The sequence below is a fragment of the Triticum urartu genome, chromosome 7, assembly GCF_003073215.2.
Source record: "Triticum urartu cultivar G1812 chromosome 7, Tu2.1, whole genome shotgun sequence".
Lineage (NCBI taxonomy): Eukaryota > Viridiplantae > Streptophyta > Magnoliopsida > Poales > Poaceae > Triticum > Triticum urartu.
Genome location: NC_053028.1, coordinates 590,565,533 through 590,581,040, shown reverse-complemented (window position 1 = coordinate 590,581,040; position 15,508 = coordinate 590,565,533). Strand labels below are relative to the sequence as shown.

At 39.2% G+C, this 15,508-nt stretch overlaps 1 long non-coding RNA gene across 1 annotated transcript; it reads left to right on the top strand.

Annotated features, from left to right (window-relative positions):
- Positions 1-11,469: 11,469 nt before the first annotated feature.
- Positions 11,470-14,119, top strand: LOC125524575. Its single transcript, XR_007290836.1, has 3 exons — positions 11,470-12,111; positions 13,228-13,338; positions 13,905-14,119. It is a non-coding gene; the product is annotated as an uncharacterized LOC125524575 (long non-coding RNA).
- The last annotated feature ends 1,389 nt before the right edge of the window (positions 14,120-15,508 follow it).

Here is a 15,508-nt window from a genome sequence, read left to right as displayed (position 1 = left end):
CTATGATGTCTCTTACCGATTTACCACTATCGTTTTGGGGTTATGCATTAGAGACAGCTGCGTTCACGTTAAATAGGGCACCATCTAAATCCGTTGAGATGACACCATATGAACTGTGGTTTAGCAAGAAACCTAAGCTGTCATTTCTTAAAGTTTGGGTTTGCGATGCTTATGTGAAAAAAGCTTCAGCCTGATAGGATCGAACCCAAATCGAAGAAGTGCATCTTCATAGGATACCCAAAAGAAACTGTTAGGTACACCTTCTATCATAGATCTGAAGGCAAGATCTTTGTTGCTAAGAATGGATCCTTTCTAGAGAAGGAGTTTTCTCAAAAGAAGTGAGTGGGAGGAAAGTAGAACTTGATGAGGTAATTGTATCTTATCTCGAACTGGAAAGTAGCTCATAACACTACAAGAAATATGTCAATTTGTGACCTTCTCTTAGTGACCCCAGCTTAATTGGTCGTAAATCCATGGCCATTTCGCTTGGAAGGGCTCAAACCCTGAAATTGCCTTACAACAAATGGTCATAAAGCAGACAAGAGTGGTCGATGACCTTATTTCTACTTGATTACGACCAATATAAATGGTCATGAGGTTGTGAACGTGGATGAATTGGTACTTATTGCTATGACTAGGCGCCACCTCATCAGTTTTGCATATGTGTCATGTCCATGTGTCAATTTTTGCCCTAGGTTATGAAGCAACCTATATTTTTGTTATTCTCAAAATCCCCAAAAAATTCTCATAAATTCTTTGGATCATATCTTCGTCAAATATGTCAAAAACCTTCCTCGACTAGTTAAAATAAAATTCAACAATATTCATTTTCCTATTATGTTCAGAACAGCACTTTGTGAAGGAAGTGCTATTTGTATATTCTTGATTGCCATCAAAAATTTTGGGCACTTTTTCCTATACAAATCATTGCCTCATGACAAAATTCAGCTCCATTTGCCTAGTAAATGTTCCTCGGCAAATTTCCAAAGTTTTTGTTCAGCTAGAAGCTTTGTGAAGGAAGGACTATCTATGAATATCCAAATGGCATGAAATTTATACAGTGCCTTCATATGCCCAAATTATCACCCTCCTCCAAATTGCAGCTCAATCAAATCATCTATATGAGCCAAGATTCAATTTTTATTTTCTGCCCAGATTGGCACATTGCAAAGCAAGTGCTATCTATACCACTCCTATTGCCCTCAAACTTTTTGGTCAATCTTTCATATCCAAATCATTACCACATACGAATATTCAGCTCTATTTTCCTAGTAAATCTTCCTCAGAAAATTTCCAAAGTTTCTGTTCAGCTAGAAGCTTTGTGAAGGAAGTACTAGATAGGAATATCCTAATGAGTTGAATTTTTTCCACATATTCTATATGCCAAATTCATAGCTCTACACAAAATTTTAGCTCTGTCTAGCAATCCGTGTGAGCTCACCATCAAATCTTTGTTTTTGGTAATATTTTTAGTTTGTGAAGCAACTACATTTTATATTGCTTTATAATTGCTGCCAATTTACCAGGACATTACACTGACCATATAAATTCCCTACACCAAGTTTCAGCACAATCCAATCATCTATGTAAGCCCAGCTTCAATTTCTATTTTATGTCTAGATTGGCACATTGCAAAGCAAGTGCTATCTAGACAACTCTTATTGTCCTCAAACTGTTTGTGCTATCTTACATATCCAAATCATTTCCACATTACAATATTCAGCTCCATTTGCCTATTAATATTCCTGAGCAAATTTCCAAAGTTTCTATCTAGAGAGAAGCTTTGTGAAGGAAGTACAAGCTAGGATTATCCAAATGGTATAAAAATTTACCGTGCTTTCCTATGCCAAAATGACCATACTCCACCAAATTTTAGCTCAATCCATTTATTCATTTGAGCCCAGCTTCAACATTCATATTTTTGTCCAGTGTGGTACTTTACAAAGCAAGTACCATCTACGCTCCTCCATTTGAGCTGAAAATTTGCCAAGCCATTCTCCCTAGTAGATGATCATCCACAGCCAAAACTCACGCCCATTGGCCATGTGCATTTCCCGTACTGCTAATCAAACACTTGGCTACTAATTCATGTTTGAGCATAGTTCGGTCTCCTTATGAGAATCTTATGTTGTAATCTTCCTCCTAGCACCTACCTGGGGAGTGCCCAACCCATTAGACATTCCTAGGCCACCCAGAACGCATGGCAATGCCACGGTCACATGGTGACCACGCGACGGGCATGCAAGTTTACGCGCTCTAGAGTTCGGGCCCTCGGCCACCGTCCAAACCTCGATGTACCGCCACCAAACCATGTATTTCTGATTAAATAGATACTTATGTAACTATAAATGATTTTGGAAAAAATAAAGAGCAAACTATAAGGCAACTGCAGTTCAAATTTGACCAATTTCCTATTGAATCAGCAGAAATTTGTCTTTTTCACGAGAGGTGGATGAAAACTTTTGAAACTCAACCATTTTGTCAATTGTGCATTAAATATGGTCTAGTATTTTATAAAATTGATTTGGTCCAAATTTGCAACAAATATATGGTAGGTCATTCACAAATAAAACTCAATTTGGGCACTCGGAAAATGGAAAATTGATTTTTCGTCCAAACAAAATGAAAACTCCATTAGGCAACATTGTTTGCCATTCCAATATGCACCCTTGTGCAAAATGTGAGATCATTTGAACAAACTATGCCATGAATGTGGCCATAAGGTTGATCATTTGACTTGAAAGCCATGAATCTTCACACATAATGGCTCATTTTCGAGAACACTTTTTTGAAAGAATTGCCTTATTACAAGTTTATTATTTTTCCTGGTAACTTGGTCACATATAATGACACAATGCGAAGGTTTTCCAATTTTTTGATTTTTTTTGAATTTTTTATGCCCGTTTCAAAATACGTCAAAACGGCGGGAATGGATGTTCCTAGCTAGTGGTTGAATCTGAATTTTTCTGGTGTTTCTCTGATTAAATAGATACTTTTGTACCTATAAGTGATTTTTGGGAAAAATAAATAGCAAACTATGAGGCAGTTGCAGTTCAAATTTTTTCATGAGAGGTGGATCAAAAAATTTGATACCCAACCATTTGGTCAATTGTGCATTAAATATGGCCTGGTATTTTAGAAAAATGATTTGGTCCAATTTTGCAACAATTATTTGGTAGGTTCTTCACAAAAAAAACCTCATTTTGGGCGCTCAAAAAATGGAAAACGATGTTTTTGTGCAAAGAAATTGAAAACTTCCTTAGGAAACATTGTTTGCCCTTCTAATATGCACCCTTGTGCACAATATGAGATCATTTGAACAAACTATGCCATGAATGTGGCCATAAGATTGATCATTTGGGTTGAAAGCCATTGATCTCCACACATGATAGCTCGTTTCTGAGAATACTTTTTTAAATAATTGTCGTATTACAAGTTTATTATTTTCCCTGGTAACTTGGCCACATATAATGACACAATGCGAAAGTTCTCCAATTTTTTGATTTTTTTTTGAATTTTTCATGCCCGTTTCAAAATGCGGCCAAAACGGCGAGCATGACCGTTCCTAGCTAGTGGTTGAATCTTGAAAAACTTTTGGTGTTTGTCAGATTAAATACATACTAATGTACTTGTAAATGATTTTTGTAAAAAAATAAAGAGCAAACTACGAGGCAGTTGCAGTTCAAATTTGACCCGCTTCCTACTGAATTGACAGAAATTTGTCTTTTTCATGAGAGGTGGATCAAAAACTTTTTACACCCAACCATTTGGTCAATTGTACATTAAATATGTCCTAGTATTTTAAAAATTGATTTGGTACATTTTTGCAACAAATATATGGTAGGTTCTTCACAAAAAAAACTCATTTTTGGGCACTAAAAAATGGAAAATTGAATTTTTTTTCTCCAAATAAAATAAAAACTCCCTTAGGAAACATTGTCCGTCATTGCAAGATGCACCCTTGTGCACTATATAGGATAATTTGAAGGCTCTTCTCCACATTTAACGTCTCCCCCCGAGAGGGGGGAGTCTTGAGCATCTGATTCTTTCGTCGTCGTTAGCGGGCATAATAAATGGTTGTAATTTTCTAGTCCATCAAATAAATGGTTAGATGCTTGATACGTCTCCAAAGTATCTATAATTTATGAAGTATTCATGCCATGTTTACAATAGTTTTATATGATTTTGGTATGATTTGATTAGAACTAACCTGGACTGACACTGTTTTCAGCAGAACTACTGTGGTGTTGTTTTTGTGCAGAAATAAAAGTTCTTGGAATGCGATGAAAATCAACGGAGAATTTTTTTGGAAAATATAAAAAATACTAGAACAAAAATCTACCGGAGGGGAGTCCTGTGGGCCCCATGTTGGTGGGGGCGCGCCCACCCCCTAGGCGCGCCCCTGTGCCTCGTGGACTTCCCGTGGGGCCCCCTGACTTGTTGTCGATGCCAACCTCTCCTATAAATGCCCAAACCTCCAGAAAATAACCTATATCGGAAGTTCCGCTGTCGCAAGCCTCTATAGCCACGAGAAATCAATCTAGGCCCTCTTTGGCACCCTGCCGGAGGGGGCCATCATCACCGGAGGTCATGGAGGAGGATCCCAGAGGGGCCATCATCACCATGAAGGCCAAGGACCAGAGGGGGAACCTCTCCCCATCCAGGGGGGAGGTCATGGAGGAGGAATCACAAGGGGGAGAACCTCTCCTCCTCTCTCTCAGTGGCGCCGGAGTGTCATCGGGAGGGGAATCATCGCCATGGTGATCGTCTTCATCAACATCACCATCCTCATCTCTTTTACGCGTTCCACTCTCCCGCACCCCGTTGTAATCCCTACTTGAACATGGTACTTTATGCCACATATTATGATCTAATGATGTGTTGCCATCCTATGATGTTTTGAGTAGATATCCTTTGTCTTTGGGTTGATTGATGATCTAGATTGGTATGAGTTGTATGTTTTATTTTGGTGTTGTCCTATTGTGCCCTCCATGTCGCGCAAGCGTGAGGGATTCCTGCTGTAGGGTGTTGCAATACGTTCATGATTCGCTTATAGTGGGTTGCTTGAGTGACAGAAGCATAAACCTGAGTAAGGGGGTTGTTGCGTATGGGATAAAGGGGACTTGATGCTTTGATGCTATGGTTGGGTTTTACATTAATGACCATTAGTAGTTGCGGATGCTTGCTAGAGTTCCAATCATAAGTGCATATGATCCAAGAACAGAAAGTATGTTAGCTTATGCCTCTCCCTCATATGAAATTGCAATGACGACTATCGGTCTTGTTAACAATTGCCTAGGACAATTCCGCTCACCGGCCCATCACTATTCCACACTCACTATTTATAATATTTAGTAACTTTATGATAACAGCACCTACCTTTATGTTTTATCTCTTCGATATCATGCAAAGTTATCCTCTTCATACCCACAACGTAGTTTTATTTCTCGTTTCTAGTTGGAAGCAAACGCTCGGTGTACGTAGAGTCGTATCAGTGGCAGATAGGGCTTGAGAGAATATTGATCTTACCTTTATCTCCTTGTGGGTTTGACACTCCATACTTATCACTTCCACCATGTGAAATTGCTACGATGATTCCCTGCACTTGGGGATTATCAAGCTCTTTTCTGGCGCCGTTGCCGGGGAGCAATAGCGTGGGGTTGATATTCTTGTGTATGCTTGTTTGCTTTCTTCACTAAGTAGATTTTGTTTTTACCTTTTTGTTTATGTTTAGTTGTGGGTGAAACACACAAAAAATTAAATAATGAAAATACAAAAAAATACTTGCCTCTCATACCTAAAAAGTTTTTCAATAAGAGAAGTGATTGGAAGGTTATGCATTGGAGAAGTGGGGGTCGACCTTGAACACTTGTGTTCATGCTCATGGAAACAATGTAAAAAAATTCGTGGAAGCTTCTCTAAAAATAATTATCCCCTTGTATATATCCATTGTATTATAAAAATAATGTGCTAAGCCTTGGTTTTAGGATGATTAAATTGTTTGTTTACTTTGTGCAGTACAAAAACAGAAACTTTGGCTGTAGCGCGTGATTTTAAATTTTTTACTGGAAAGTCAAATGGGTCTAAAACTTTTTGAACATTACTTCTGTACAAATTGTTTAAATTTTCATATTTGTTTAGAATTTTTTGGACTTACATAAGCTTACTAAACTTCCAGATTACTACAGACTGTCCTGTTTTGACAGATTCTGTTTTCTATGAGTTGTTCGCTTATTTTGATGAATATATGGGTAGTATCGGGGGGTATGAACCATGGTTAAGTTGTAATACAGTAGATATAGTTCTAATATGAAATTGTAGTAAGTTTTCAACAGTACCTAAAGGTAGTAATTTTTTTTATTTACACTAACGGATCTCACAAAGTTTTTGTTAAAGTTTTGTGTGGATGAAGTGTTTGAAGATCGAGGAGCTATCAATATTAGAAGAATAAAGAGAGGCAAGAGATCAATCTTGGGGATGCCCAAGCCACCCCAAGTAAATATTTCAAGGATACTCAAGCATCTAAGCTTGGGGATGCCCCGGTTGGCATCCCATCTTTCTTCTTCCACAATTATCGGTATACCTCGGTTTTTCTTTTGTTCACATAATTCGTGTCCTTTGTGTTTTTTTTTACTTTAAGAACCATGCCAGTATGAGATAGCCCTTTATTTATTTATAGAGTACTTCATGTGCTTTACTTATATCTTTTAAGTATGATCTTATAGAATTGCTCTTTGTGCTTCACTTAAATCTTTTGAGTATGGTGTTATAGAATGCTTCGTGTGCTTCACTTATATATTTTGAGCTTGGATATTGGTTAGTATATATTAATTGTAGAATGCTCCATGAACTTCACTTATATCTTTTGGAGTATGAATAATACTATCATCTAAAGTGGATTTAGAAGAAGTTTGCTCCCACTATTCCGAATGAGGAGAATTTTGCTTATGTGGAGAGTATTAAAATTTCTATGCTCGTATATCATGAAAAGAATGCTTTATGTGATGGTTATATTGTTGAACTCATTCATGGTGCTACTGAAAAATATTATGAGGGAGGAATACATGTTTGTAGGAGTTGCAACAATATCAAGTTTCCTCTCTATATGCTTAAAGTTTTGAAGTTAGACTTGTTTTTCCTTCCTATGCTAGTTGATTCTTGTTCCTATAAATTATGTGCTCACAAAATAACTAGGCATAGGAAGTGGGTTAGGTTCAAATGTGCTAGTCATATTCTTCATGATGCACTCTTTATGTTTCAATTCTTATCTTTTTTGCGAGCATCATTGAAATCATCATGCCTAGCTAAAAGGCATTAAAGAAAAGCACTTGTTGGGAGACAATCCAATATTTACCCTTACTATTTTTGTGTGTTCTCATGATTAAGATACTGTAGTAATCATTTATTATAGCTTTTGTTTCAATAAAATGCCAAGTAAGACCTTTGGGAAGACTTGGGTGAAAGTTAATGTAATCTTGTTGTAAAAAAACAGAAACTTTGCGCTCACGAGATTAGCTGCCATTTTTTACAGAAGAGTGCGATTGAGTTGATTATTTTTAATAAGATTAATAGAAAAATTCCTCACGTCCACCAATTTATTTTAGAATTTTTGGAGTAGCAGAAGTATGGTTGGTGTTCAGATCATTATAGATTGTTCTGTTTCTGACAGATTCTATTTTCATTGCATAGTTTGCTTGTTTTCTAGTTTCTATGGCTTATATTTCACAATATAAATTGTATAAATGATATGGTACGGTAGGAATTGTGTGAGAAAAATTATTAGCCTTGTCTTTGACAGTACCAAATTGAATGGTTTACTCTTTATCATACTAACCTATCTCACGAAGTTCTGTTAAGTTTTGTGTGATTGAAGTTTTCAAGCTTTGGGTGAGATATCGATATGAGGAGAATAAGGAGTGGAAATACCCTAAGTTTGGGGATGCCCAAGGCACCCCAAGGTAATATTAAAGGAAGACTCAAGCGCCTAAGCAAGGGGATGCCCCGGAAGGCATCCCCTCTTTCGTCTTCAAAACTATCGGTATACCTTACTTGGAGCTATATTTGTATTCGTCACATCATATGTGTTTTGCTTGGAGCGTATTTTCAATTTTACTTGATGTTTGAATAAAATTATTGGATCTGAAATCTTGATTGAAAAATAATCCTCCCATGGCTATTTAATTATTTGACTACTCAGTATTCTTCACTTATATCTTTTTGGAGTAGTTTGTCATTTACTCACGTGCTTCACATATATCCTATGAGTAAATGGTTGAATGAATTGAATATCATAAATCTGAATTTATATACGTTTCATATGCTTACAAAATGGGGAGTAATGACTCCACACATAATAAGTATAGGTAGTAAACTTATTGGAAGTTAGCAAACGCAGAATTGGTCACTTGAACAATTCATGAAAGAATATTGAAGGAAGAGTGATTTCACATATAAATATACTATCTTGGACATCTTTTGCAATTGTGAGCACTCATTAAAATATGACATGCTAAAAGGTTGATGTTGGACAAGACAACTTAATGGGTTATGTTTTCCTATATCCGAAACGTTATATTGTCTTGGATCATCCAACATGTTAACCTTGCCTTTCCCTCTCATGCTAGCCAAATTCTTTGCACCAAGTAGAGATACTACTTGTGCTTCCAAATATCCTTAAACCCAGTTCTGCCATGAGAATCCACCATATCTACCTATGGATTGAGTAAGATCCTTCAAGTAAGTTGTCATTGTTGCAAGCAATAAAAATTGCTCTCTAAATATGTATGATTTATTAGTGTGGAGAAAATAAGCTTTATACGATCTTGTGATGTGGAAGAAATAAAAGTGATGGACTGCATAATAAAGGTCCATATCACAAGTGGCAATATAAAGTGACGTTCTTTTGCATTAAGATTTTGTGCATCCAACCATAAAAGCGCATGACAACCTCTACTTCCCTCTGTGAAGGGCTTATCTTTTACTTTTATCTTCTACCCTTATACAAGAGTCATGGTGATCATAACCTTTCCTTTTTACACTTTTTCCTTTGGCAAGCACTTGTGTTGGAGCAATCCGGATATATATATCCACTTGGATGTAGGTTTTCATAAATTATTATTGTTGACATTACCCTTGAGGTAAAAGGTTGGGAGGCGAAAATTATAAGCCCCTATCTTTCTCTTTGTCCAATTAAAACTTTGAACCCGTAAATATCACGTGAGTGTTAGCAATTGTGAAAGATTAAATCATAGTTGAGTATGTGGAGTTTGCTGAACCAAATATCTTACATAGACACTTCCAGAAAATAAGATGAATTGCAATTGTTTGATGACTAAGAGCACGGTTTGTTAGTTTTCAAGAAAGTTTATGATCTATACTTTAACATGTGAATAGCTTGTTACTTGATCATGAGAAGTTTTATGAGTTGAGCTACTGTTATGATATATAATGATGCTAGAAAAAGTGATTGGAACTACCATTGATCAAATGTATGCACTTGCTAGCATTCACACTTCATAAATTATTTCTTTTATCATTTACCTACTCGAGGACGAGCAGGAATTAAGCTTGGGGATGCTGATACGTCTCCAACATATCTATAATTTATGAAGTATTCATGCTATGTTTACAATAGTTTTATATGATTTTGGTATACTTTGATTATAACTAACCCGGGCTGACGCTGTTTTCGGCAGAACTACCGTGGTGTTGTTTCTGTGCACAAATAAAAATTCTTGGAATGCGATGAAAATCAAGGGAGAATTTTTCTGGAAAATACAAAATATACTGGAACAAAAATCTACCGTAGGGGAGTCTCGTGGGGCCCATGAGGGTGGGGAGCGTGCCCAACCCCTGGGCGCACCCCTGTGCCTCGTGGACTTCCCGTGGGGCCCCCTGACTTGTTCTCGACGCCAACCTCTCCTATAAATGCCCAAACCTCCAGAAAATAACTTAGATCGGAAGTTCCGCTGCCGCAAGCCTCTATAGCCACGAGAAATCAATATAGGCCCTCTCTAGCACCATGCAGGAGGGGGCCATCATCACCATGAAGGCCAAGGACCAGAGGGGGACCTCTCCTCATCCAGGGGGGAGGCCATGGAGGAGGAAGCACAAGGGGGAGAACCTCTCCTCCTCTCTCTCGGTGGTGCTGGAGTGCCATCGGGAGGGGAATCATCGCCACGGTGATCGTCTTCATCAACATCACCATCCTCATCTCTTTTACGTGGTCCACTCTCCCGCACCCTGCTGCAGTCCCTACTTGAACATGGTGCTTTATGCCACATATTATGATCCATTAATGTGTTTCCATCCTATGATGTTTTGAGTAGATATCCTTTGTCTTTGGGTTGATTGATGATCTAGATTGGTATGAGTTGTATGTTTTATTTTGGTGTTGTCCTATTGTGCCCTCCGTGTCGCGCAAGCATGAGGGATTCCCGCTGTAGGGTGTTGCAATATGTTCATGATTCGCTTATAGTGGGTTGCTTGAGTGACAGAAGCATAAACCCGAGTAAGGGGTTGTTGCGTATGGGATAAAGGGGACTTGATGCTTTAATGCTATGGTTGGATTTTACCTTAATGATATTTAGTAGTTGTGGATGCTTGCTAGAGTTCCAATCATAAGTGCATATGATCCAAGAAGAGAAAGTATGTTAGCTTATGTCTCTCCCTCATATGAAATTGGAATGACGACTATCGGTCTTGTTAACAATTGCCTAGGACAATTCCGCTCATCGACCCATCATTATTCCACACTCGCTATTTATAATATTTAGTAATATATTCTAACTTTATGATAACAGCACCTACTTTTATATTTATCTCTCTGATATCATGCAAAGTTATCCTCTTCAACCCACAACGTAGTTTTATTTCTCGTTTCTAGTTGGAAGCAAACACTCGGTGTACGTAGAGTCGTACCAGTGGCTGATAGGGCTTGAGAGAATATTGATCTTACCTTTAGCTCCTTGTGGGTTCGATACTCCATACTTATCACTTCCACCGTTGGAAATTGCTACGATGATTCCCTGCACTTGGGGATTATCAATGCTTCTTTTTTTCTGAGATTTTCTAGCTTAATTATCTTTTTCTGTTAGCCTGTTAAGTGTTATATATATAACAGTTATATATATATATAACAATACATAGATATGAGAGGTGGATGGAAACATCTTGACATTTTAGTTAATTGTAAATAAATAGTGGACTAATATTTTTGAAAAATGATGCGGTCCATCTTTACAACATAGATTTGTAGTTTTTTTAAAAGGTTGGAGAATTGGGTTCGAATTTTAAAGATTCCAGCACGAAATAACCGGCCAATGAGAAGCGAGGAACCACAATCACGCGGATCACCTAGTCAGAAACGATCCGAGCCATCCATCACACACCCATCAATGATGGAGCTTCTCCCAAAAAATCCAAACCCTAACCCACCCACCCACCCTCGTCCTCTCCCATTCCCCAGATCCGCCCGCGCCTCCTCCGTCTCATCTCCCTCCCGCGATTCCCACCGCCGCCACCCCCACCCCAACCCACCACTGCCGACCACGTCTCCGCCACGCACCCTCTCCCCTTTCCTTCATCCCGCAGATCCACCAGTCTAGGCACGGTCACCACTTCACCACCCACGCCGGCGGATTGCGGCAAGTCCATGCAGCGCCCATGGGGCGGACCCCACAACGGCGGCAAAAGCGACCGCGCCACCACTTCCCCTTCCCCGCCGCCTTTGCCCGCCCTGCAAGCTTCCTCCTCCTCCCCTCTCACCCAAGCCACCACCTGTCTAGATCTCCCCAATCTCGCCCCCGCACATCCAGATCTTGAGGCGGCTTAGGTGAGGCAGCGCAACCCGCTCCGTCCCGGAACCCCGTGGACTGTGGTGGTGGCGGCAGCGCCCGACCAGCCGGCAGCGGGATGGCATACGTGGACCACGCCTCTCCATCACCAACGAGGACGAGGACGACCTGGTGGGCGACGCGGTGGGGGGACGACCCCGCGGCACGCCGTTCAAGGAGATTACCTTCGCCGTCGTGCTCCTCGCGTTTGGCGCACTCGGCATCGTCGCCGGCCTCGTCATGGCCGCCCACTGTGTCTGCGGTGACCACTCCCACGGTGAGACCAATATTCGTCTCTCTGTCTACCCCCGATTAGGATTTGCAGTTGCTTTGTTTGGTGATGAAACAGGGAACTGAGAGAGGGAGGGGCTCCTACCCCTGCACCCCGTTATTTATACTTGCATTTCCGAGAGCATTCATTTGTAATGTTGGTTTGAATAAAAATTGAAGATCCTGGAGTTTTCCATGTGTGGCTGAACTAATTGTGTATGTCTGTTAGTTTGAGCCATTCTGCAGATAAGGTATCTGGTTATGCAGAACTGCAGATCGTAGAAAAGATAGATTCAGACATGTTTGTGCTAATGAATTTTGAGAAACTGGCCAAATGGACTAAAAGATAGATGCAAAATCATGTGTGAATAGGAATTTTTATTACAAACTTGGTTCAGCCCTTGTTTTACAGTTTGAGCTTGACACTCTTCATTTATGTTCTTGGACAGTGCAGTCACATTGTTTCATATGATTGTTGTAGGTTATGATAAAAGTTTAAAACAATGATTTGCTCCAAATTAATTGAATTGCCACTGCCAGTCGATTGTATGCTTTGCATTCGGCGATGATATGGGGGAGAGCAGTCATGTAGTCACATCATAGGATGACTAGCACTCTATATGCCCAAAATGAACCCAACTGCCACTACCAAGTCAAGTGTTTCTTTTCTGCCTCAGTGTTTAGGTTGTTTGTAGATAGCACACTTGCTTCAGGCCTTGTTTTACGATTTATGTTCTGGAGCAGTTCAGTCACATTGCCTGCACCCCGCACGACATCCCCTTCTAGTCAACTCGATTTCTCTTTTGGTCTTGTCATGTGCTGAAATTAAGTGGTAGCATAAGATGCAAATTTATCAGTGATGATCCATAGCTGTCAACCATTGGTTTTAATATGCAAACAACAAAAGTGCTAGAGATGCTGCAATATATTTAATGTATGCTTTGTGTTTCACCTAGCTTACAACTAATATCCTTACTGCTAATTTATCTCAAGTTTATTTGAACATGGCTAAAATGAGCACTGCAAAGTCCTTGAGTAATTATTTTCATTACATCACAGTTAGCTGAGAATATTGACTTGAATATTTTCTGTATGCCCTTATGCATGTACACACATGGTTTAGCAAATACCGAGTTGTAGTAGAACAACTTGGAGTTAGAAAACTTCAAGGACAAGATCAACGAGGTGACCGGCGTTATGGCGGCTGTGTATGGCGGCGACCAGAAGTTCTCCGGTGAGTTGGCTCCATCTCCTACCCCTAGCTCCCTCTTTTCTGCTCCTATAACATGCTCTGTTGGTTTAGAACACTAGCAGCAGGATTCTACCATGTATATGTACTAAGCAGCAAGAGCTCAAGCACCCCGTGTACACTAGCAGCTTGAGTTTTTGTGTTTGTGAAGGTTGTCATGTTCACTACATGCTAAATCATTAACTCCTGGATATTCCATGTTCACTGAATGTTTATTTTGTCATGTGCCAACTTAAATGCTCTAAACAATTTACATGTTAATAATGAGTGTCGAGTTAAGCGCTTCCTGTCAATTACATGTACCTTTTATTAGTTATTAATTATGATTCTTATAGATTTAGAGCTGTTAATTATGCTTCTATTTCATTGTTGACCCTGCAATAAAAGACTGTTAATGTGGTTAGCATTATGATTTTCATGTCCAGCCAAATGGTATTTTGTGCTTTCCAAAGTGATCTGTACCCAACCGCTTGCTTGTATACTTGTTATGTATTTTGTTCTTAATTGTTTTTATTGTTAGTAGTACTAACAATGTGGATTTCCTCTGACAGGAGCTCTATGCAAAAGAAGCTCCACGTAAAAGCAGATTGAAAGGAGGTCCATGTTGAAGAAGATTGACAGGAGTGGTAGAGCTTGTAATACTATATTACTGTGATTGCCATTGTATTTCTGTTGTATGATGTATCTGTGTTTACCTAAAAAAATGTATCCGTGTTGTAATACTGTTATTGCCATTCTAGTTATTATTTCAAACATTGTTTTTTGTCGATGCTAATATAAATATTGGTTACTTATTTACTGTCAAATTGAAATATGAAGAACTAAACTTGGGACCCATTACTAGAAACTGACAATTAGGACCCGTCTTATGAGGAAAAAACCGAAACTATTGAGCCAAGAAGGCCATGGTCCAAAAATTCAAAAGGCTGAATTATTGGGCTTGACCCATACAGCCAAACAAAATTCTTAGGAAAATAATAATAGGAAGACCGAATTGTTGGGCTTGGCCCAAGTAAAGCACCGATTAAATTGTTGGGCTCGGCCCATGTAAAACACCGAACTGGACCGGGCTGATTCTTATCCATGTCAGCTTGCCATGCTGGATCCTACGTGGTCTGGGGAGGCTGCTAGTGACCAAAAATTTTGTCGTGGAACCAACGACCTTTTACATATCACAAAGAAGGTCGTTAATTTTAGTTTACGACCGCCAGCTTTTGATCATCTGTTTTTTGTCACAAAAAGGTCACACATGAAAAGCAATGACCTTTCAGCGACCAATAGTGATGGTCACAAGTTGACATATTTCTTGTAGTGTCACAGAAAACCATTCCCATGATGCTTGCACCAACTAGTGAGGAAGCTAATGATAATGATCATGAAACTTCGGATCAAGTTACTACCGAACCTCGTAGGTCAACCAGAGCATGTTCCGCACCAAAGTGGTATGGTAGTCCTGTTCTGGAAGTCATGTTACTAGACCATGACGAACCTACGAACTACGAGGAAGCGATGATGAGCCCAGATTCCGATAAATGGCTTGAGGCCATGAAATCTGAGATAGGATCCATGTATGAGAACAAAGTATGGACTTTGATTGACTTGCCCGATGATCGGCAAGCCATTGAGAATAAATGGATCTTCAAGAGGAATATGGACGCTGATAGTAGTCTTACTATCTACAAAGCTCGAATTGTCGCAAAAGGTTTTTGACAAGTTCAAGGTGTTGACTACGATGAGATTTAATCACTCGTATCGATGCTTAAAGTCTGTCCGAATCATGTTAGCAATTTGCTGCATTTTATGAAATCTGGCAAATGGATGTCAAAACTGCATTCCTTAATGGATTTATTAAAGAAGAGTTGTATATAATGCAACCAGAAGGTTTTCTCAATCCTAAAGGTGCTAACAAAGTGTGCAAGCTCCAGCGATCCATCTATGGACTAGTGCAAGCATCTCGGAATTGGAATATACGCTTTGATGAGTAGATCGAAGCATATAGTTTTATACAGACTTGCAGTGAAGCCTGTATTTACAAGAAAGTGAGTGGGAGCACTACAGACTTTCTGATAAGTATATGTAAATGACATATTGTTGATCCGAAATGATGTAGAATTTTCTAGAAAGCTTAAAGGAGTGTTTGAAAGGAGTTTTTCAA